The sequence below is a fragment of the Microtus oregoni genome, unplaced genomic scaffold (genome assembly GCF_018167655.1).
Source record: "Microtus oregoni isolate MIOR12 unplaced genomic scaffold, Mior012 000031F_ref0000149, whole genome shotgun sequence".
Lineage (NCBI taxonomy): Eukaryota > Metazoa > Chordata > Mammalia > Rodentia > Cricetidae > Microtus > Microtus oregoni.
Window position 1 is genome coordinate 25,561,365 of NW_024543090.1, and position 23,632 is coordinate 25,584,996.

The 23,632-nt window shown below is 39.0% G+C and overlaps 1 protein-coding gene across 6 annotated transcripts in view; it reads left to right on the forward strand.

Annotated features, from left to right (window-relative positions):
* The window catches only part of Sema6d (semaphorin 6D), a 566,953-nt gene that overhangs the window by 206,620 nt on the left and 336,701 nt on the right, over positions 1-23,632 (forward strand). For all 6 annotated transcript variants that reach the window (XM_041678890.1, XM_041678884.1, XM_041678891.1 and 3 more), the window contains exon 3: positions 727-807. The gene's annotated coding sequence lies outside the window, so the exon portion shown is untranslated. The remainder of the gene's footprint in view (positions 1-726; positions 808-23,632) is intronic.

Below are 23,632 nucleotides of genomic sequence, written 5' to 3' on the forward strand. Positions count from 1 at the left end.
CTTGTCCTCATGCTTCTGTGGAAGGCAACTTACCCACTGGGCTATCTTTCTGGGCTTTGAGTCATCCTTTTATTTATTTTTTGTTAACCTAAGGCATCTCTAGTCTTTTAATTATTTTCCAAGAGCTGATTGAACATTAATTCAATTCCTCCCCACCATCCTTCCCACGTTCAGGTTTCCCTATAGACTCATCTTCATTTTGTTTCTCTGTTCCACTTCTGGGTGTATATTTTTCTCTTCTAGTAGTGTGGTCAGAAGGTAGTCCACCCCAGCCTCTAAAGTTTTATCCCAAAGGGAGAAACAGAAGTTGGAGGCTGCTGTTTAGTTTGGCTGTTGAATATATTTGAGACCTTATACCTCTTATGCACTATTAAGCAAAAGCCTGTTTGTCCTCATTAAAATTAGATTGACCACCATTTTCTCCATAGAAATTATGCCCCTATTTATTAAAGCTAATTATGCATTGTGCCATTTTTCTTTTCTGTTTGTATTCATGAATGCCTGGTCTCAATGGGAACATCTAGGTGAAGATCAATAATCGGTCTCTTATTAGAGCAGGGGGAAGCATCCATTGGTACACTGCATTCAGCTGTATGTAAGAGGGCTTATTATTAAACCAGCAGCAGGCATTCACAGCCCATGCTTGCTGGCAGTGCTGGACACAGAGGATTAAATAATCAGCCATCAGGCTCTGTCTCATAAATGTTTTCCTTTGACTTTTGGCAGGATCTCCAACCTGAGCAGATGCCAGTTGACATGGGAACTCTGAGGAGAGCAATTTAAGGATTTTCACATTTGCTTGCCGTGGTAAGATTTAAAGACATAACCACAAAGGACAGAAAATGTTACCGCGTTCTGGCGTTTTGTATAGATGCAAAATGAAATTGTTTAGGTCAGTATGTTTCTATCCATACCTTTTCCCTGCTAATTATCTTAGCAAAACCAAAGAAAACATAAGAGAAATCCATAATGAATACTTAAACATTGAACATAGCACTGTTGGACTGGATAAAACTAGAAAAACTATGTTATACCTGTCTTTCCTTATGCTGTACAATTGGATCAAGAAGGGGACACAGTATTCACATCTGACGACAGTGAGCTGTATCTACCAAGATGAGGTATTAGTTGTCAGAACACAAAGTCTCTGTCAGTGGGACGAAAGAGGAAGTGGCTGTTTGAAGTTCTGTAGAGGGCAGTCACAGCCTTAACATAAACCTTGAGGTTGGCTTGTGAGGGAAAGAAATCTGTAGTTAATTAAGTGATTACATAACAAGAAGAATGTTCGGCACTGATGGTGTGGCTTCCACACTGGACACTTGCTGCCAATAGAGGCACATCTGTGTGCCATGACTTCAAAACAACGTTATAGTGTTGAAGATACCAGCAGATGAGTTCAAATTGTGTTATTGAAAGATGGTTTTAAAAATAGAAGCCTTTCACCCCTATGTGTGTATGTTTACATGTGTGTGCATACACATGTACATGTATAGTCTTAGATTTGATGCCAAGGAATAAATGCTGGAAGCATCAGCAAGTAAATATTTGCATCTTTCATAGACAGCCTCACAGTGTCTGTATGCTGTCTGATATAAGGTAGGCATGGAAACAGAGAGTGGTCCACGCTCTTCAAGTTCCATCATATCATCTTAGGCATTAGGAAATTCTTGGGAGTTCGAATTGTTGAAGTTAATAGGTCAAATTTAGAAATAATACCCATTTCTTATCCAATTCAATCTGAGACTGATCTCCATGGTGTGATACCATCATCAGCATATCTGGTTCTCTGAAGAATATCATCTTAAAATAGTTCATGTATTCTTCTGAGTCTATCTTCATGAGGCCTGATAGCATATCTATGCTATGCTGACTAGACAGTGACTGCCATCTTGTTGGACATTGTTGTACAGCAGATAGCTCTGTATCTATGAATCTGAAAATGATGAATTTAGCAATCAGTGTTCATAGTTAGCTTTTAAACTTGTTCCCCTCAAATTGTCTGTGACTTTATTCACTTATATTACTACATGAACTTCGGTTTTAATGCTTATGTTCTTAAAAACTGCTTGCGAACAATGAAAGAATGATGGTAAATGTGCCAGAAGCTAGAAAATGCATTGTATAAACTGATACCAAAACTGGTAATACAATATTACAAAAAACATTTTCTATTTTTTACATTTATTTATTTATTTATTCATTTGTTCATTCTTGTCTCTGTGTGTATATGAGTGTGGGCCCTTGTGAGGCAGAATAATAATGAACAAGGTCAGTTCTGACCTTCCATCTTTTAGGTTCCAGTGGTAGAACTCAGGAGCATTAGCTTTGATGGTAACTGCCTTTCTACCCCCTGGCCTGTTTTGCCTGCTTCTATTATAATGTCTTATACCTGAATGTCATGGTGCTCTTGAAAATTAAAAAATAATTGCTTTTTATATTTCATCTAATGGCTTAACCACACTTCCTAGGAGATACTACCAAACTATTGATTTTTTTCAAATATGAGTCATGGTTTCCTTATCTAGATGTAGAATTTAAATAAACATCTTAATTGGAGTATCATTAAACTGCAGATACTATTTAACATATTCGTGTACCACCAAAAATACCTCCATGGTAAATGTGGTATTTGTGGTATAATGGTCTTGTACACTGTAAAGATTTGTCACTTGTATTGGTTAAATAAAATGCCAATTGACCTGTAGCCAAGCAGGAAGTGTAGGCAGGGTGACCAGACTAGGAGAATTCTGGGAAGTGGAAAGGCAGTCACTAGCCAGACACAGAGGAAGCAAGATAAGAATGCCTTCCTGAGAAAAGGTACCAAGCCACATGGCTAAACATAGAAAAGAATTATGGGTTAATTTAAGTTGTAAGAGCTAATTAATAATAAGCCTGAGTCAATAAGCCATACAGTTTATAATTAATATAAGCCTCTGTGTGTTTCTTTGTGACTGAATGGCTGTGGAACCAGATGGGATAGAAATGTCCATCTACAAATGATGCCCAATGTGGGGCTCAAACCCATGACCCTGAGATTAAGAGCATCATGCTCTACTTACTGAGCTAGCTGGGCTCTCTTAGTCTGGTCTCCCCACCTATACTTCCTGTCTGGCTACTGGTCAAACAGCATTTTATTAAACTATATGAGTGACAAATCTTTACAGTGTACAAGAGCATTATCCTACAGCAGTGAAGTCTAACAAGAAGCTGCCCAGCTTCAGAACAGCTGTTCTAACTGAATACACATTCTCTTGAGACAGATGGACTTTGGGTCTGATTGATTTTAGTGCATGATGTCTTTTGTTTACATTTTCTTTATAATAAAGTTTTAATAAAATGTACATGTACACAAACAATATCTCAGATACCAGACGAGCCAGAAATTAAACTAAACAGGTCTCCTGGAATCTGAAAGGACAAAAAAGGGCAGGCAGTAGAATGAGGGAGGGAGGGCAGGAGTCAGCAAGAGTGAGAATATAATTGTCCTTAATGAAATCCTAAGTGGTACATGCCTTTAATCCCAGCACTTGGGAGGTAGAGGCAGGCAGATCTAGTGAATTTGAGGCCAGCCTGGTCTACAAAGTGAGTTCCAGGGAGCCAGGACTATGCAGAGAAACCCTGCCTCAAAGAACAAAACAAAACAAACAAACAAAAGATATGGGGAGATTTCCCTGAATGTAGCCTAGAGTTTCTGTCTTGCTAGAGAACCAAAGACAATGCCTTTCTGTTCCCTATTTGTGATGTAAGGTCATTGATAACAAGGCTTGCCTATTTGAAAAAGGCTGTCTTGATGTACTAAGGTCAGGGAGGAGGAACCTGGCCTTGGAATCTTCCCAAATCCTGAAACCTTGCCTGACTCAACTGGAGATATTTTTATTTCTTTTTTTCTGGATTTTAAATCCAGAAATTCTTTAAATACTGAGATTTGGATTTTAGTCTATAAAACTATGTGAAGGGACTCTAGCTAGCCCAAGCATGGCAAACATATATCTGGCAGGCCTTGACTTCCTCCCCCATTCCCTCTGTCTTGTGAAAAACCATTAAATTATATTGCTAAAGCTAGTCACCAAGGTCTATTCCCTTCTTTGGTCATTTCCTCCTCCTGAGGTTTACTACCAAAGTCCAGCTATCAAAGTACTGAAGTCCAGCAATCAAAAGCTCCCCTTTGACTGCCCTAATTAACATATCCAGTCAAAACAAAACAACTCATCCTAACTTGGGGCTTCCCCTTTTAGCTTTATAAACTGCCATTTTTCTTTAGGCCCTGTCTGTCTTCTCTCTATCCAGAGGCAGTCCTTTGTCTTTGTGGAACAAATACTCCTTCCCCATCTCCCTCCCTCCCTTTCCCTTCTCTCCCCTCCTCTATCTCCTGTCTTTGTCTCTTATTCCCTGCCCTCTGGGGCAAATAAATCCCTTGGTGCTGAGAACTTGGTCTTGGGGTATCATGTATAATTCCAGTCCCTCTACTGTGTTTAATATTAGTTTGACTCTTTTGAAGACTTACCTGGAGAAAAAATAAACAAGGAACACTTTGAGGAGATTAAAATTACCACACAGAACTTAGCCTTAGAACCTTTGATCCTCAAAAGACATTTGGTGAGACTGGGCTGTGGCAGAATTGCATCTTCTTCAGGCTGGGGTGTGACTTTGCACTGAGCAAACACTTGCAGTTGCTTTGAGCTCAGATACCCTGGGCTTTCCTCATTGAATTATGATAGCAACAAAAGCCAATCACTGTATGTGTCCATGAATTATTTGTGTACTGTCCCTGGTATTTAACACACTGATTCCAGTTTCAGTGGTCTAGAACACCAGCTAAGAAGAGAATATGGGAGACTTTTGAGAGAAATGTTTACTGTGCAATCCCTGTCAGGAAATGGGGAAGAAGGGGTCTCCAGAGTTGGAGTTGGAGGAGAATTGGCCTTTCTCGGACTCACTTCTCTCTTAATTCCTTTCAGATGTGGACTATTTTACAAAACCAATCTACAATTATCTTCCTGCTCCCCACCCTCCCCACCCCATCAGTCTCCTTTCTTGTCTCCTTCACAGCTCAGAAAGTACCTTGCCTGTTTACATTTGAAGCTTTTTTTTTTAACTATTGACCCACAGCCCTCTGCTTCCATAAATCCTGCTTCAAGTGTTTGCTCTGTAAGACAAACAACACCCCCACCAAGCCCTGAGTTTACCCTCGGACTCCATTTCATTACAGATGCTGAAGATAATCAATATGAATTGGGGGGCTGGTGCCAGGTCAAAAAACACAGTTTGCCTGAGCACACTGTACTGTTTGTCTCTACAAAGAATTGTTGATCATATATCTATCCTGAAGCAATAAGGCTGCAATTGTTAGAAAATGTACCTAAATGATAAACAGGAAATTTCAATAATTACACAAGGCATGGAATATCTTCTAGACCTCCTTGTTCATATACTAATGTCAGAAGCAATCAAGGTTTATGAATAATGGATGAAGTTAAGCACACGTGGTCCAGATTTTAATCCAGTGTGCTAGAAAAGAACGCTAACATAATGGATATGGGTCAGAGAAATTGGCTGACATAGGAAATACCAACCAGTAATGTCATCCATTTCCCTTCACAAGGATAAAACTTGCACGTTTTCTTGGGGGTCTCCTTTGCAAATATGCTTACCTACGTGAATCCCCATCCTCCAGAACAGAACCATGGACCCCACAACACATGAAAGCCTCTCTTTTGCTTTTATAACTATTCAAACATACCTGCATTTATATGAATTTCTTCTCAAAAACCAAACAAATTCTTAATCGTCTCTTAAATTCTGACTCTAGCCCATTTTGCCCAGCGTAGTACCTACTTTAAACTTACTTTGGGCCACACAGCTCTGATGCTAATCTATAGGACAACCAAAGAGAATTGTAAGAATGAACTGAGAGGAAATGATGTCCTGAGGTGTGCACCCAAATTTCAATGTGACTGTAATTTAACCCAATTAGCCGAAAAAAAAAAAAAAAAAAAAAACAACGCCATGATTACCATCAATGTGGTCAATCCCACTACTAAGAACTGGGTGAGTCAATTTTCTTGGAATTAGGCTGGTCTGATACTTTTTATTTATAGTGTTTCCAACTAAATGAATACTTATTTTTCTTCGCAATATTGGTTTTTCTTCTGTACAAGGTCAAAGTAGAGGTGAGAGATAACTGGGAAGGGGTGGGAGGCTCTCTGGAACCCTCTAGAACTTGTCCTAAGAGCAGGAGTCTGAATGGAGAAAAGCTAGCAGAAACAGCTGCTCTCTAAGCCTCAGCCATTTCCACTGTTGTCTCAAAGTAACTCCAGAAGACAACAAGGTTTTCCTTTCAGGTCACCCACAGTTATTCTGCAGCCGACCACAATGGCTGAGGAAGAACCAGGAAGCCGCCATATCTTCCAAGGCCCCAGCTATCACTAGGAATCTTTTTCTGGTGTATCAAAGTCATTTTTCCCTTCAAGTTTTACATCTGAAAAGATGATGTAAAAGCAAGGTGACCGATGAGAAATTCTTCAGATTGAGAACCTCCAGTAAATAGCAATCTCTATGTGACTCAAGTATGCTACTGAAGTAAGGGGAAGAGGGGGGAATGCTTTTTAATAATATCTCTCATCTTATCAGCCATCCAAAAAAATTCTAATTAAATCTTGAAAGTTACTTCATAAAAATATGTTATTGAAAAACCTTTTCTCTGAGCTTTATGGTATAATATGTGTTTGTTTGGAAATGCAACAGGCAAGGCGGGCTGAGAAATAGACATTATTTAAGCATATTGTGATATACGCTAATGCCAACCAGAAAGAAAGACTTGCTTGGACCTCTTGTTAGATAGTATGGACTTTATTTTTAGACTCCACGTGTGTGTGTGTGTGTGTGTGTGTGTGTTTGAAAGAGGGAGAGAACAAAACAGAATATGTTTAAGAAAGTAATAAAAAAGACACTAAAAATGAGACTTTGAGAGCATCCCAAAAGGATACGATATGCCCCATGTGTAATTTCTGCTAAGACAAAGCAGGAACTTCAGTGTTGTTCACAGGTTTGTTTTGAGTTTTAGTGTTATTGTATTGCTCAGAGAGCTATGTTGTCACATTGTCAAGAAGCTACCAGGGAAACCGTCGTATTTTTAGAGTCCACTCGCATCCTGGTTTTACCAAAAGATGAACCCAGAGTAAGAAGATGTCACTCCACATGAAAGGCATGGTGAAATATCTGTTTTATCTTTCCACAGTATTTTATAGATCTATTTTTCATTGTCTCCCCCACTGAACAAATGTTTATTGGTCACCAATTAGGGTTTGCAATGTATTGTTTTATATACTGGAGACACTGGAATTAATCATGCAGATAAAAGTCTCTGTCTCCCTTAAGGTTGTCCTGTAGTGTAGAAGGTGAATGATGGACAAGACAAACATGTCTAAAATATGCAAACATATTCTTGTTCTTTACCATTGTATTAGATATAGGTGTATGAATGAGTAAGAAGGACAGAGGATGGAGAAGGAGGTGGAGGTGTCATGGGCAGGGTTTTCCCTTCCACAGAGTGGCCTAGTAAAGCCTGTCTATATAGATATCTCCTAAAAGGGGGAGGAAAGACTTGGAGATCATGAGAGCCCAGATGAGGCTGATATTCAGCAAAGACTGTAGCAGGCACAGAGAACAGAGAGTGCAAAGGCCATGAGGAAGAGAGCTGAGAATATTTTAAAAGAAGTAGAAGAAGGAGGAGGAGATAATCCAGGTAAGATCAATGCAAGAGGGAAAAATTATCAGAAATTATTTAGTCACCCCCAAATGACTCGCCTGCCAAAACTCTCACCTTAGTGATTGGGCGTCACATATAAACTGGAGGAGCAGACACAGAAGATTCAGACATTAGTGGAGCAAGCATGGTTTGTACAGGGATGGCAGCAGTTGGGTATATCACCACAAAGGCTGCTTCTATAGCTTTGGTAAGGAAGCAGAGGGTAGATATCTGTGTTTATTTAGAGAATCTGACCTTGAAAAAGATGGAGAAGGACTTATCTTTAGAGGCAGGGCAGGGAGGGTCGGTAGGCACTTGGGGTCATGAAAGTACAAGTTCTGTTGTGATGAGCTGTCATACATTTGACACATTAGTCTTCTCCAGCCCAGGGACAAAGTGGCCACCTGTAAGACTTAATGAGCGTCAAAGTTTTACCTGAAAAGTACAGAGAAATGGTAAAGGAAGTACGATGACACCAGAATGAGTATGAAAGACTGTCCTGGAGGATTATGAGGTAGCAACACAGAAATGATGGATTCTCGGTCCTGAATGAGTTCTGTATTTAAAGGGCTTAGGCACTTGTGATCAGAATAAAAAGAATCTCGATTGTAGAATGGAGTCTTTAAAGTTGAGACTTTGCTGACTTCAGTTGTCAGTAATGATGAAATGCAAACGTGACCACGAAAGTGAGTAGCCCAAGAAAAGTGGACAACAAAACACACACAAAAAAGTCTGGAAATAGAGAGGCCAGGGCATCATAAGGAATGTACATCGAATATGAAAATGGTCAAAGAGAAAAGGCATCACTGAGAAGACTCATGAGCCTGAACTTAAGTTTTCAGTGAGTGAGGAGGTATATACTGGAAGGGGTGCCAAGAAACCTATGGGGTAGAATAGCTCTACTTTCTGAGAGTGACTGCTGGTTTTTTATTGTGGAAGAAGAGGAAATGTCTGAGCCCAGTCATAACTGACCAAGATGACACAGAACATGCTTTTAGGCTCTTTGTTCCAAGGGGTCCAGGGGAGTTAACACTTTCTCTTGTGAGGACTTCAGTAGAATCAGTCCTACATGTAAAACTCAGGTTTCAGCTAGGTTTCACCAGAGAGGTCAAAGGGAAGTTTCCAGAGAGACTGAGAGTAAACAGATTTGGTGCTGGCTGCTCTGAACCCCAGAGGGTTCTATGAAAGACTTTTAGATCAGAGGGCAAGATCAGAACCAAGAGGGAATGAAGTCATGATGTGAGGACTAGAGAAGAAAGAAGGTCTACGCTCATGTGGTGACCTACAGCAGAAGCCAACGATAGATGTCCTACCCACAGAAGCCAATGATTGACAGATGTTCTACTCACAGAAGCCAACGATAGATGTCCTACCCACAGGAGCCAATGATAGATAACATCCAGCTCAAGGCAGATGGTAACAGTGAGACTGTAGGTACAAAGGAGAAATAAGGGGGTCCTGTATTCCACTCAGCAGCAGTAAGACCAAAGGGTTTAAGAACGTGAGGAATTTTGAGCTCTTGCTTGTTGAGGAGACACTTGTCCTTCTGAGGAGCGATTTGTCCTCAATGCACAGATGTTCTCCTGACTTGAGGCTAACAGTGGCCATCTGCTATGTCGTTTCACACTGCCTTCTGCATTGGCATGCATCATTACAGAGGCCAGAGATTCCTTCTTCATCGCAGGCTCTGCTTTCTGTAGCAGCAGAGACACTGTCATGATGGTCATATCTGGCCCATGACAAGCACACTCAGCTGTGGAACTTATCCCTGCACTTCATGACATTCTTTCCTGACCTGTGTTCCAACTACATCCCACCAACTCACTTACAATAACATATTCCCCTCCCTATTTTCCTCTGCTACCCATTTCATTCCTTGCCATAAAGAATAAAGAGCTGCACAGACTGCCACTTCGCATCCCTCTTGATGTAGTGCTCTGGCATCTCCTAGTCCTGACTGCTCTGAACCTTTGCTCGTCTTTGGTGTGGGTTCCAACACACACAGTGGAGAGATAATCTCGGTAGCTTCTATGAAGGCTCTTCTCTCTGACTAATGGTGCTTGTATACCTGACCTGAGAACTACAGCCTCATTATAAATAATTCTTACATATTGTGCACTCCACTTGAGACCAAACAAAGAAACAAAGAACAAAACATTGTTTTAGAAGAGATTGTCATTCTGCATAGGTGTTAGGGACACTACCTTCAGCCAGTCAGTTTGTGGGACTGAAATATGAGTTCTAATTTAGTATATACTCTCAAGTCCACTGAATATGGAAAGTAAAGCTGTTTTCTGTTTTGCCCTTAAGGCAGTTATTGAGTTCTCTGAAGCTAACAAAAGAATCATTATCACCATTAGTGACATTGGCCAATGGGGCTGGCATGAATCCTAAGATAGCTGGCTGCCCCCTTCTCTTACAATACAGAGACACTGCAAGGATCTTGAAGCGTAGTACTTTAGAGTCATTATGGGAATAAACAAGAGGAGTGAACTAACAATTGAATTTGTTTACTCACTATTCGTGCTCTCCTACACTCCTGGTTTGTTTTCTGACCCCATGGCAAGGCAGCATTCAGTCTCTTATAATTGTGAATGCCTTTATGGATCCCCACTGCTGCTATGACAGAGATGGTGCACTATAGAGGTAAGGTGTGCATGTGGCACCTAAGTCCTGATATTTTGATTCTGACTTTATTGCCTGTCGTTGACACAGTACTGTGCAAGCTACACAGTATTGTATGACTCTCTTTCTTATATAGTTTCTGTGTTTTACTGCCCTAAAATGGGGATGTGAAGCCCTTGTAACTGGTGAGCATTCAGTAAATGCAATTTATTCCTTTTCAGCATCTACTCCTTGACTTTTTGCTTAAGTTAGTTACTTGATTTTTCAAATTCTTTTTTTTTTTCTTTCTTCCTGGCCAACTTGGCTATCTGTGCCACTTTTTTATTTAAGTATTTGCTGCCTTAATTTTCTTCTGTATTCAGTGTGCATTATGTTAGCTTCACTGCTGGGGTGAGGAGGTGATAGGAGCTTTTCTTGGAGGTGGAAGATCTGAAGAAAAGGCGACAATGGCACGGGTGACAGATCCAAACAAATCCTTCTGGAGTCGATGGGAAAGATGAGATGCTGGGAACTGTGTAGCTGGCGGCATGAAGCTTTCATAGATCAAATGTTTACCCATGTCCAGGTAAATAAGACCATCAAGGGACAAAATCAGCACCCAATTGTGTGTGCGTTCCAGAATCTGTCAGTCATCTAAAATTTAACATAATGACTTTTTTTTTTGTTTTCATCTAATTATCAGCATGTCCTTTCTTGCTGTGTGATTTTATTAATTTGCACAGAGGCAGAAACAGTTTAAGAAAATTAAGAATGGGGAAGAAAAAGCATGGCTGATGAACAGTAAGACTAAAAGCACCTTTGTTCATTTGTTTGTGTTTTGCTTATTTCCCTTGAGGCTGAAAACCAAAAGACAAGTGATTTGAAATGAACGCCTTCCTGCTTTCTTTTGCCCTCTCCCATCCCTACTCTTCCTCTCTCCTGCCCTCCCCATCTCTTTCTCCCCATTGTATGTTACTATTTGCCCTGGCTATCATTACATTAAAAAATACAACTTGATAATCTTTATCTTTAAGTGATGAAATGGGTATAAGTAAATGACAAGTGGTGGAGACAATTGAAACGGATCGGTTTCCAAGCTCAGTTTCCTAACTGGCCCTGCCTTTTTAAAACAATTCTGGATTCTGTATCATTAAAGAAGCAGAGAGAAAGGAGAATACACGCTGCTTGGCTGTGTCTGTGTGGCCATCCCTTCACACTTCATTAGAGGCTTCATCCAGCTTCGGTGCTCAGGCAGTATTGTTTCTCTGGAGCCAGAAGAAATGTGAATGAGGATTTGATGGATGTCCATATTAAATTGGGTGCCCCTCCTCCTTTTAATCCAGTTCATTTAAATCTAATTTCATACTTTGACTTGAGTAAACCATCTAACTCCAGCTGTTGGGTGCACTTTTTGTATTTCTGTTTTCACATAATTGTACCTGTAAAAGATTTATAGCTGCGACAGACATTCTGGAACCTTTCGGAGCATTTTTGGCATATGTTTCATGGATGGCTGGTAACATGATCAATTAGCATTCTGAAATCTTGTTCTTCTCTCTGGAATATTTTTAATGGGACAAGTTATTTTTATTAGCTTGAACTTTAAATAAATAATCATCTTAAAGGAGACATTATCATCAAAATAACTCAAATGAGACGGAAGGCCAATACCCAAACAAAATTGCTAGGAAAGAGAGGGAAAGACCACTGGGCTAAAAAGAGCTTTAGAAGCAAACGGTGGGAAGTGACCTTCTATAAAAATAAGAGATGCAAGCATGGTTCATGTACTTTCTATTGGCTCTAAGTCACTGTAATGTCTGTGTAGGCATGAGTAGATACTGAGTCATAGGTAATATATGTGTGTACAGTGATTAGAATTAATAACAAGTCATGGGTAATGAGAATGCAGTGCTTGGGGTTGACTTTCAATCATGGTCTTGTTTTTGCAGTGCTTAAGGTTGACCTGAGTCAAAAATAATGTGTATGTATGGCTAGGAGCTGATACACAGTTATGGTCAATGTGTTTGCACTTCTTCAGGTTGACTTGAGTTATGGGCAATGTATGTGTAGTGTTAGGTGTTCACTCTTGGACAATGGACAGTTTGGATTACCTGGATTTGACTCTGAGCCATGGGCAATGTGTGTCCAGTATTTGGGTTTGTTTCTTTGTCAAAGGTAGTATGTGTACAGACTTTGGAGTTGATCTGAGTCATAGGTAATATACACATAGGGCCTAGAGTTAACTCTGAGCCATGAACAATGTATGTACAGTGTTTGAAACTGATCTTGACCTTGAGTCAAGGGCAGAGTGCATATATATGGCCAACTCTGAGTCAAGGGCAGTGTGTATACAGTGTTTATTTAGGGTTGACTCCTAGTCAAGGGCAGTATGTATACAGTGTTTAGGGTTGACCCTGAGTCAAGGGCAGTGTGTATACAGTGTTTATTTAGGGTTGACTCCTAGTCAAGGGCAGTAAGTATACAGTGTTTAGGGTTGACCCTGAGTCGAGGGCAGAGTGTATACAGTGTTTGGGTTGATTCTGAGTCAAGGGCAGTGTGTATACAGTGTTTATTTAGGGTTGACTCTGAGTCAATGGCAGTGTGTATACAGTGTTTAGGGTTGACTCTGAGTCAAGGGCAGTGTGTATACAGTGTTTAGGGTTGACTCTGAGTATAGGACAGTGTGAGTACTATGACTGGGGTAGACTCTGAGTCCAGAACAATGTTTGTGCAGGGCTTACGACTGACCCCAGTGTGTGCAGTGCTCAGTGTATGTCAAAGGATGCTGGTGGGCTCCTCTTCTACTTATGTTTCAAATCAAGCTCAGTGACAGAACCCTGTGAGGACAGGAGTCTTCTTAGCACTACCTCTTTTACAGACCCCAAAGGGAGGTGCTCACAGGTGTGGGTGTCCTTTATACTATTTTATGGCTTTAACGCTTAGAACTCAGAATTTCTCCATTGATAAATTCCTCCTATCAGAAATTCTTAACCAAGAAACAGACTACTAGTAAATAACTCTTCTTGTTAGAACTCAGTGAACACTTACAATTGCTCCCTCCCTGCCCCCTTGCTTCCTTAGTCAAAGCATAGCTAATAACATACTTGACAGCCCACCTGGGACCTTGTCTAATGAAATCCCAAGTTCTCATCAAAGAAACATATACTGCAATTAGACCTTTCGATGACATCCTAAAGAAAAACAGCAACTACAAATTCACAGAATAAAAGAATCAATTTTTTTTCTCAAGTGAAAAATTGTACTTCGTGTTTTAGATGTCTTATAGTCTGTCTTGATGTGTAGGAAATATTCACCATCGCAGGAACAAATTAGAGTATGGATTTTTTTCAGACTTAAGGGGCCCAGTAAGCAAACTTTAATTTTATTTTTTCACAGCCTTGTTTTTCCAGGACAAATGTGTGTGCACGTACACTGGGGAATGGACGGCGTCAAAAAACAACCAGAGTTTGCTATTACTGTTCCAACTTTTCTTGCTGTGAGCACTAAGTATAGCTAAAATAACTTAAAGACAACACTAATCTTTGGGACCATGCAAACACTATTTGTCCTTAATGAATAAACAACTCAGTTCTCTGTTTCTAATACACCAACAATCTTAAACACAATTTTATGTGTCAGGGAAGTTTGCAAAATTGTGAACAAGGAAACAGTGCAGGGCTAGAGAGGCCTGAGGTAGGAAGTGGCACACCAGATATACACAATTAGTAAATTGTTTGTTTGCTCAGTGTACTTGCTTGGCCATATGGTTGACTAGAAAAGTCCACTCAAAACATCCCATGTATTCGGCACATTCAGTGACCCTTTACCAAAGTCTCTCACTACTGCTGCAGATTGAAAAAATAGTATCTACCTTGGATATATTAAGTCAAGAACTTGGAATATAAACAAAGATATTAAATACTCCATATGTTTTCAGTTAAAGGGGGAAACTTATTCTCAAAAATAAGAAAAAATGCAGCACAGAATGAATTCTATTGCTTCTACATATCTACAGATGAGGATACAATAGATTTTAATAAAATACTATTTTGATCTCTTGTACACCTTGGTCAAATTACAGTATATGAATTCATGGCTCACTGAAAAATACATTGAGAATAAACGTCCAACCATTGCTCCACTGATTTATGTTTTGACTGGTTTATTCATCTATTCTTAATGGGTGGTGTGTGAGCACTTCTCGGTGCAGACCAAGTGGTACAGTAGAACCAGAGAACTCTAAAGGGAAAATCAGTCCTTGAGCCTAATGGCAGGGGAAGACATCCATATACCTGAATAGGAAGTGCGAGTCCAGTCTGTTTGGCTAGGAAGCTAATGGACTCATCAAGGCCTCCTGTGAAAGCGTTAGTTCTGTGTTGTGGTTTAGCATCTTAGCCCTTCTTGGCTCTAGTGTGGTTTCATGTTTCTTCTTCGTTTTCTTCCTTTGGAATTCAGATGGTCCCTGAACTCGACTAGAAGGACTTTTCCTTACAAGTTTTCACAGAGTGTGAGGACAGTTTAGGGTTGGAAAGGGTACTTTTTCTTCAGTGCACAGTCTGGTTTCTTTTCTACCTCTAGCCCAGTAAACACCTGTTCTTACTTCTAATCCTTCCTTGTGGGAGAATTTTGTGTTTATTGGATATTAGCAGGTATTTTATAGTAATCAGGGGGACAGCCTATGGGAGACTGCTTAGATCACCATATGTGCTAATAAGTCCATGCTCTATCCATTTGTCCCATCTCCTGAAAGCCTTCTTTACATATTTATTTTTAGGTTCCCAGAAAGTATACACACAGATTTTGTTTTTGTTATTTAACTTCACCAGCCACTGTGATCCCTGAATGCAAGAGTTATAGTAATTATTTTGTTCCACTTTGTGACATATTGCTATCAAATACCTTTGATGAAAATCTGACAGGTGCTTTACACAGAAAAAGAAAAACACAGTGTGCTCAGGAGTGATATTCAGTGCCCTGCATGAAGGTATTTGGATTAACTGAACCAAAAGATGTGGTTCAGGGGTATGTGAAGATATTAAATAATAACATTTACATAGGGAGGGTTAAGACATACAAACCGTTGGTGGTAATCAGCTTTCTTCCCAAGAGCTGCTAGTTAAAATCATAAAAACAGAAGGAAAGATTCGAAGGTAGATTTTGATTTTCTACTAGCATTTTCTTTGTTAGACAAAAGTACATCCCAGATGTATGCTTCCCAAAGAGAACAGAAATTCAAACTGTGTCTTTCACACACACACAAACATGATGTCAATTATCTCCCGAAAGCGGGGTGCATTGGTGGCGAGGACTAGCTCTGAATATGGCCTCCAGTGTCTGAAGAAACACAGCGATTCTACTTCTCACCTTTGCGGCAAGAACTCTGAAACTCGTATAGTTTCTCCACACCAGTTTCAAGTCATAAATCTGAAGAGAATATTTTCTGTTAAAAGACATAATCATCATTTTTATGATAGCATATAAATGGTAGAAATCACATGCTACTTTATATGTGTTAAACTATTGTAAGAAGGAATTAATAAGTCAGGTATCAAACACAATTTCAAACACCAGCAGGGTGTAATAATACCTATTTGCATTTTCTTTGTGATACTGTTGAGAGATGATTCATTTTTCAATGACAGCATTGTTCACTGAAGCATTGATGTAGGAAGAACAGAAGTAACTGAAAAGAGGAGTATTGTTCAATATGTGTGTTTTAGGACCCAAATCTCAGAGGGTGTTAGTTGATATAAAGAACATTTTTCGAGAAACACACTATATACACATGTGAAATATGAACCATGTAGTCTAAGGGGTCTGGAGATCTCTGAACTCATACAGAACAACAATAGCATGGGAGATATATTTTGATTTACTCTGGCCTAGCATTTCTCAGGCTCCCTATACTCCTTCCTGTCACATTTTATAATATCCCACAGAATTATGATTATGAAAAACACTCTGAAAAGCAAGGCACTTTACATTATGAATAAATGTATTTCAAGGAAGGAGAGAGAAACACACATGGAAAAGGACAGAGGACATGACATGAGGAAGTATGTCCAGTTCCACCTCTGCTCTGCTAAATACATGGTCTTGGAGATAACCATGTAGGCTTGCTATGAGGTCGGAATACTGTTACCTTCTCTATTTTAAAGATAATTGCTGAAACCAAATTCTAGATTTAGTGCTTTCTAAGTACTTTTCACCACAAAGTACTTTTACTCATAGTGTGTGTATTCTTACCATTATTACTAAATCCAAAGGTGTGACCCAGAAACAGTGAGGGATTTTTTTTTAAGACAGGGTTTCTTTGTTACTTTGGATCCAGTCCTGGAACTAGCTCTTGTAGACCAGGCTGGCCTAGAACTCGCAGAGATCCACCTGCCGATTGCTGGGATTAAAGGCATGTGCCACCTCTGCCCAGCAGTGGAGGGATTTCAATTTACTGCCTAGAGCCCTTTCTAAGTTGTTAGGGTCTCATGTATGTTGTCATCATGTGAAGATAAGGTCACTCCACCCCTCCATGTTTCCTTTATGCTTACCTCTCCTAGTGTATTCTCTGAAGTGTCTCTATTAAAACACTGTATTGAATGAGTAAAGAAAATGGATGCCCTGTCATGATTTTATAAAGAAGGCTTTGAATTGTCCCCATAATGTATGTTGTTGGCTATGCATTTGTTACATGTTTACTTTATGAAGCTGAGATATAGTCTTCCTACTTCTAGTCTCTTCTGGGATTTTGTTATTAAGGGACATGGATTTTGTCACTCGCCTTTTCAGCACCTGCTGTGATGAATGTGTTGAACCACTCCTACATCTTTAGAAGGAAGCCAACATTGCGATGGAGGATGGTCTTTTGATGCATTGTTAATTCAGCTTTTGCATCTGTGTTCATCAAGAGACATTTTCCTGCAGTTTTAATGATGTCTTTATCTGGTTTTGATATCAGAGTGATACTTTTCTTCTTAAGTCATATGGTTAGTTGTGTTAGCTTGCTTTCTGCTGCTGTGGTAAAGATCATGACCACAGTCAACTGGGAAAGAAAGGGTTTATTTGGCATCCAAAGCAAAGTCCATTGCTGAAGAAAGTCAAGCCAGGAACACAAGGAGGGCAAAGATCCTGAGGCAGAACAGAAGCAAAGACTGGAGGAACACGACTTAATGGCCTGAACCCCAGGTTCACATCAGCTACCTTCCTATACAAACTATGACACCTGCCCAGGAGGGACACTGCCCACCTCAATCACTAATTAATAAAATGCTGCACAGATATGCCCATAGCCCAATCCCATAGACATATTTTTCTCAACTGAAGCTCTATCTCACCAGAGGATGATGGATGTTTCAAGTCAATAAACATCTCTCCTAACCAGCAAAGGGGTGTCCCTTCCTTCTCTGTCTGTGGCATAGTTTCAGAGGCATCAGTGTTTGTTCTACCTAAAAGATCTGCTATGAACCCATCTTTAAAAACTCTAGACTTTTTAAAAATGGGAGATTTTCCACAAAATACTACCTTAATCGCATAGCTCATTAGAGATCTATTTAAATTGTTTATCTCATCCTGGTTTAATTTTGGTTAAGTCATACGTATATAGAAATTCATCCATTTCTTTGAGATTTTCCAATTTAGTGGTATACACTAATGATATTTTAAATTTTAAGATAGGTTCTAATGATATTCTGAATTTCAGTGGTACTTATTATAATGTTCCCATTTTGTCTCTAATTTTATTAATTTGTGTCATCTCTCTTTCTTTGGGTGAGATTAACTCGGGGTTTGCTAACTTTATCTTTTCAATGAAACAACTCTGTTTCATTCATTCTTTATTTGATCCTATTTTTATTTCTTTAGTTCTGGCCTGATTTTAACTGTTTATTTCCTTCTCCTTATTTTGCATTTGCTTGTTCTTGCTTTCTGAAAACCTTACCATGCATCCTTATTTATTTCAGATGTCTCTGGCTTCAGTGGAAGCAATCCCAGCTGAAAGCTTGCCTCTTAGCCCTGCTCTCCTTATAACACCATGGTCCTGTGTCTTGTTGTGTTTTCACCTTTATTTAGATGCCATGATTTTTTAAAATTGTTTTCTTGATGTATTAGATGTTATTAATCACCCAACAGCGTGCTACTTAACCTCCTTGAGTTGGTGCATGTCCTTTAGTTTCTCTTATTCTAATTCCGTTGTGATCAGAGAGAATATACGTGGTCATTTTCACTGTTCCTCTCCTCACCAATACGTTCTTTGTGTATTAGATGATCTATTTTAGAAAAATGTCCCATGTGCTAAGGAGAATACTTATTCTTGGTGTTTGGATGGGTCCTTTAGCTATCTCTTAGGTTCATTTGGTCTATGTCACTTGGATATTTCTCTATTTTTTTCTACTTGTTTGTTGGTGGTTGGTCAAAGTTGTATAATTAGTGACGAAAGTTGAATATCAAGTTTCATGCTATTATTGCCTTGGGGTTACTCTGAATATTTATACACAATTGTATTTGTTTTATGAAAGTGGATGCAATAATATTCAGTGTATATATGATAAATATTACAATGTCCTATTGGCCAGCCTTATCCTTAATCAGTATGAGGTGAGCTTTGTGTCTTCTGATTAGTTTTGGTTTGAAGGATTTTGTCATATATTACAAAAGTGAATGGCTTCCTACTTCCTCTTTCCATTTCTTTGCCTTTTTTATATCACTTCACCCTAAAGTTACCTCTATAGTTGATGGTGTTGTATTTCTTGCAGAAAACAAATAGATGGGCCTTGTTTTGTAATCCAATCTGTTACTACAGGTCTTTTGATTAGGAAATTAAAAATGTGAATATTCAGTTTACTAGTGAAATAATGTATTAATCCTTACTACTTTGTTGATTTTGTAGTGTTTAGTGTTTTCCTATTTCTTATTTGTTTAGCTACTTTTATATTATAGTCTATTATTTTCTATAACTTCATAAATGTGTTTGTTTTTCTCTTCAGTCCAACAAAGTCTTTCAAGTGTGTTCCATGGATCTATCTGACTTTGCACTTATGAATTCCTTTAGCCTGTTTTTATCATGGAAAGTTTTATTTTTCTCTTTCAATTATGGCAGATAGTTTTTCTTGGTATAGTATTATAGGTTGCCTTTGTCCTTTAAAATTTGAAATATATCATTCCAAACCCTCCAGAATTTAAAGTTTCTATTAGAATCTGTTGCTAGTCTTATGGGACTGTCTTTATATGTGACTTGGTGTTTCTGTTATACCATCCAACATACCTTTGTCTGCATATGTTGTGTTTTAACTACACCATAAGTGAAAGGTTCTTGTCTTGCCTGTTGGTGCTTTGAATGCCTCCTGTACTTGGATGGGCATCTCTTTTTCTAGACTTGGACAATTTTCTGCTATTGTTTTACTGGTAGTTTTCTATGCCTTTAGTGTAAAATTATTCTTTCTTCTATGCCCATGATACATAGATTTAATTTTTGTATTGTCACGTAGATCAGATTTCAAATATTTTGTTCATACATTCTTACAATTTTTGTTTATCCTTCCCTGAATATTTCCATTTCTCTACCTTATCTTCCAACCTTAATACTCTGTTTTCCTTTTCATCTACACTATTATTGAGGATTTTAATGAAGTAATTTTATTAGATTCATTCAAGTATTAATTTCTAGTATTTTAGTTTATTTTTTAAAATGTATATGTTTTTATTACATTATACTTTTATATCTTATTTTGATTTTCTTTTTGCATTTAGCATTTTGTGATCTCTTGTCATTCATCGCAGAGTTTGTCATCTTTGATTTATTTGAGCATATTTATAATCATTCCCTTGAATTCTTCATCTGAGATTTTATCCAATTCATTCTCACTTGAGGCTGTTACTGTGGGATTAATGATTTTCAGAGAAGTCATATTTTCTCGGTTTTTATGTTGGAATTTGTGCATCTAGGGTTAGGTCATTGGTGGGACATTTTTTTTAAAAAATCACTTTTGTTTTTCTAGTGGAAGTGTTTGCATTGTTCATTATAGTAGGGTTAAGGTATTATTTGATCTGCTAGTGTTCAGAACATCCAGTTCAATCTTTATTATCCCTCTAAGAGTAGAATAATGTCTTCACAATAACCACTATTAAGGCACAGGCCTAGTATGGAGATACAGTAATAGTCAAATAGAAGACCTTCACTCTTTAATCTCTCATCTTTGTATAAAACAAATAAATACTAATAGCACTGTGCATACTAATATAGTAGTAGTTACTGTGGGTATGAGTGGGAAAAAACATCAGAGCTTAGAATTGGGTTGATAGAGCAAAGAGTAAAAGAGAAAAAATGCAAGAAAAGGAGGAAGCTGTGGACCAGGTGAGGGCTGAGTCAGTTTGGGCTAGATACTGGAAGAAAACAGAGAGGGGGAGAAATACAATCAGACTGACTAAAAATGTCACTGATCTCAGATGCCTGAGACTTGGAGGTAGCACAAAACAGGATGGACTCTGTACTTTTTTCTCGCTCTGTTTTATAAAACCTACTATTTTACTTTCCTACTAACCTAGATATCTTGGCGGTCACCATGTCTTCTTAGAGCTCTTTTTCAACACCCCCCCCCCGTGTTTTTATCCTCTTGGGATTTATAAGACTTTGTGTGTGGTTCATCATTGTACTCATGTGAAGTTCACCAGACTTGGTTTTATCTATGTATATTGTGTACTGTAAGTGATCCCTTACCCAATACAGATATTTCATGTGAATGTGTGATTAGACAAGGCAATGGGAGAAAAAGATGGTATCTCCAGTTAAACAAGGCATTATCCCTGCAAGAATAAAGTACTGGAAGCAGAGTTTCCTACAGAGAGTATGTGATCCTAAGACACTTCTTATTTTGGTTTTTATTGCTATGAGAAAGCATCATGACCAAATGCAATTTGTAGAGGAAAAGATTTGGTTAATCTTGTAGCTCCTAGTTCATTGCCTTAGTTATGGTTTCCATTGCTGCCAAGATACACCATGTCCATGATAACTCTTAGAAGGAAACATTTAACTGGGGCTGGCTTACAGTTCAAAGGTTTAGTCTATTACCTACCATGACAGAAAGCATGGTGGCCTTCAGGAGACCATGGCACTGGAGAGGTAGTTTAGAGTTTTACAGCCAGATTTGCAGACAGCAGGAAGAACGTGAGACACTGGGCTTGGTTTGAGCATCTAAGACCTCAAAACCAACCTGTCAGTGAACGCTTCCTTCAACAATGTCACACCTACTTCAACAAGATCACATCTCCTAATAGTGGCACTCTCTGTGAACCTATTGTTTAGGTGGAATTTCCACCTCAGCCTCCCTTCTCTCTCTCCAAACCACCCCAGTTGTTTAGCTGGGAACTCTACTTTAGCTTCTCTCTCTCTCTCTCTCTCTCTCTCTCTCTCTTTCTCTCTCTCTCTCTCTCCTCTCTTCAGATCTCATCTTCAGAAAGCCCACCAAGTGGCAGCTCCTTGTCCTAAAATGATCAGGACCATGCCTACAGAGTATTTAAGACCCCATCACTGGACCTGCCGTGTGATCTGTCTCCTGCCTCCCCCAGAGTCACCTGAGAGTTGGCTTGCTCTGTTTATTAAACCTAGTCTTATTAATTCAGCTGGATTTGCATCAGTGGAGAAACCCACAACTGGGGATACTTATCAACTTGGTGCAGGGCTTGAATAGAGTAGAGTCTTTCCTGTGAACACATGGAAAGCCACTCTCCCTCCCACCCTGCTCTCCATCTCACTGGACTGACTTTAATTTCAAAAATATTTCTCACCTATAGGGCATCATTTTTCATTCAAGTCACCACATTCATTATCCAGGGGAAGTCAGGGTAGAAACTCAAGGACATGGAGTTAAGAACCAGAGAACTTAGACAACAATGAGGACACTAAGAAAGACTTGCATAGATCTAATCTACACGGGAAGTAGAAAAAGACAAGACCACCTTAGTAAATTGGGATCATGGGGACCTTGGGGGAGGGTTGAAGGGAAAAGGGGAGCGGCAGGGAGGGGAACAGAGAAAAATGTAGAGCTCAGTAGAAATCCAAAATAAAAAGAAGAACTGATGCAGGAGCCATGGAGGAATGCTGCTTACTGGCTTGCTCCTCATGATTTTTCCAGCTCCTTTCTTGTAGCACCCAGGACTGGTGCCCTTCCACATCAAACATCAATCAAGACAACACCCTACAGACTTGCCTACAGACCAATCCTGTGAAGACATTTTCTAAATTAAGAGTATTTCTTCCCAAATGACCCTTGGTTGTACCAAGTTTGGATAAACTAGTCAGCACTCTGTATGCCCTCTGGGATTGAGTAGACTATGGGTAGTTATAATGAAGTGCACAGAGTCTGTATTATCACAGAAGTCATCCTGACGAGTAGCTGGCTCCGTTGCTTCCTGTCTCTGTGGACAAATTTTCTAAGTTTTCTTATATGATGATAGGCTCCCTTCTTAACATGCTTACAAAGGTCAAGCTTTAGAAAACTAGTAAATTGTTAGATATTGAAATCGTGTTGTTATTGCACATGGAAGTGAGATGGAATGTGAAGATATTACAAAATGAGTATGCAATCTAGCCAGCGCTTCAAGAGTAAGATAGGAATTGTTAACAGAGTTTCTGTTTGACTTCATTTGAAACATTTTGAGCATATGGTATTGTGAATCTACTGCATATCTCCTAGTAAGGCAATAGAATACTAATAAAGTTGTGCATTGGCCATAAGCACACGGCTCTTTGGGAAACAGCTGTCTGGGAAAGAATACACTGGCACAGAACGAAATAGCTTTTCTGCTGAACAGACGTCTAGTATCCTATGTGGCCAAGGCACTAAGTCTGTCCTGACCAAACTCCATTCATAACTAGACTAGCTCAACATTGTCGTTGTTTTTAAGATTAATAAAGATGTCTATTTTTGTCTCTAGAAGTTTAAAGTTTTCAGAATTTGTTGGCCATTCTGCAATCATTCCCCACTGACTAGAAAAGTACAGTCTGGGGACTCAGTGGTAGCTGATTGGTTACCTATGCTATTTCTATACTTTGTGCATGGTAAATGACAAGATATAGACAGAGTATCCTCCATGATAATCTGGAATGAACCCATAGAGTGTGTATGTAAAAGTAAGAGGTTCCCATTTATATTCTAACACAATTTAGCCATTCTCTTAAATTTCTTACTTTCCAGATATTTCTCAAAGTGAGAGGGGGGGGGAAGAGTATATTAGCTACTCTTATGTTTAGACATTAAATATTTACTGTAGTGGTATTTCATTTGTATTTTAATA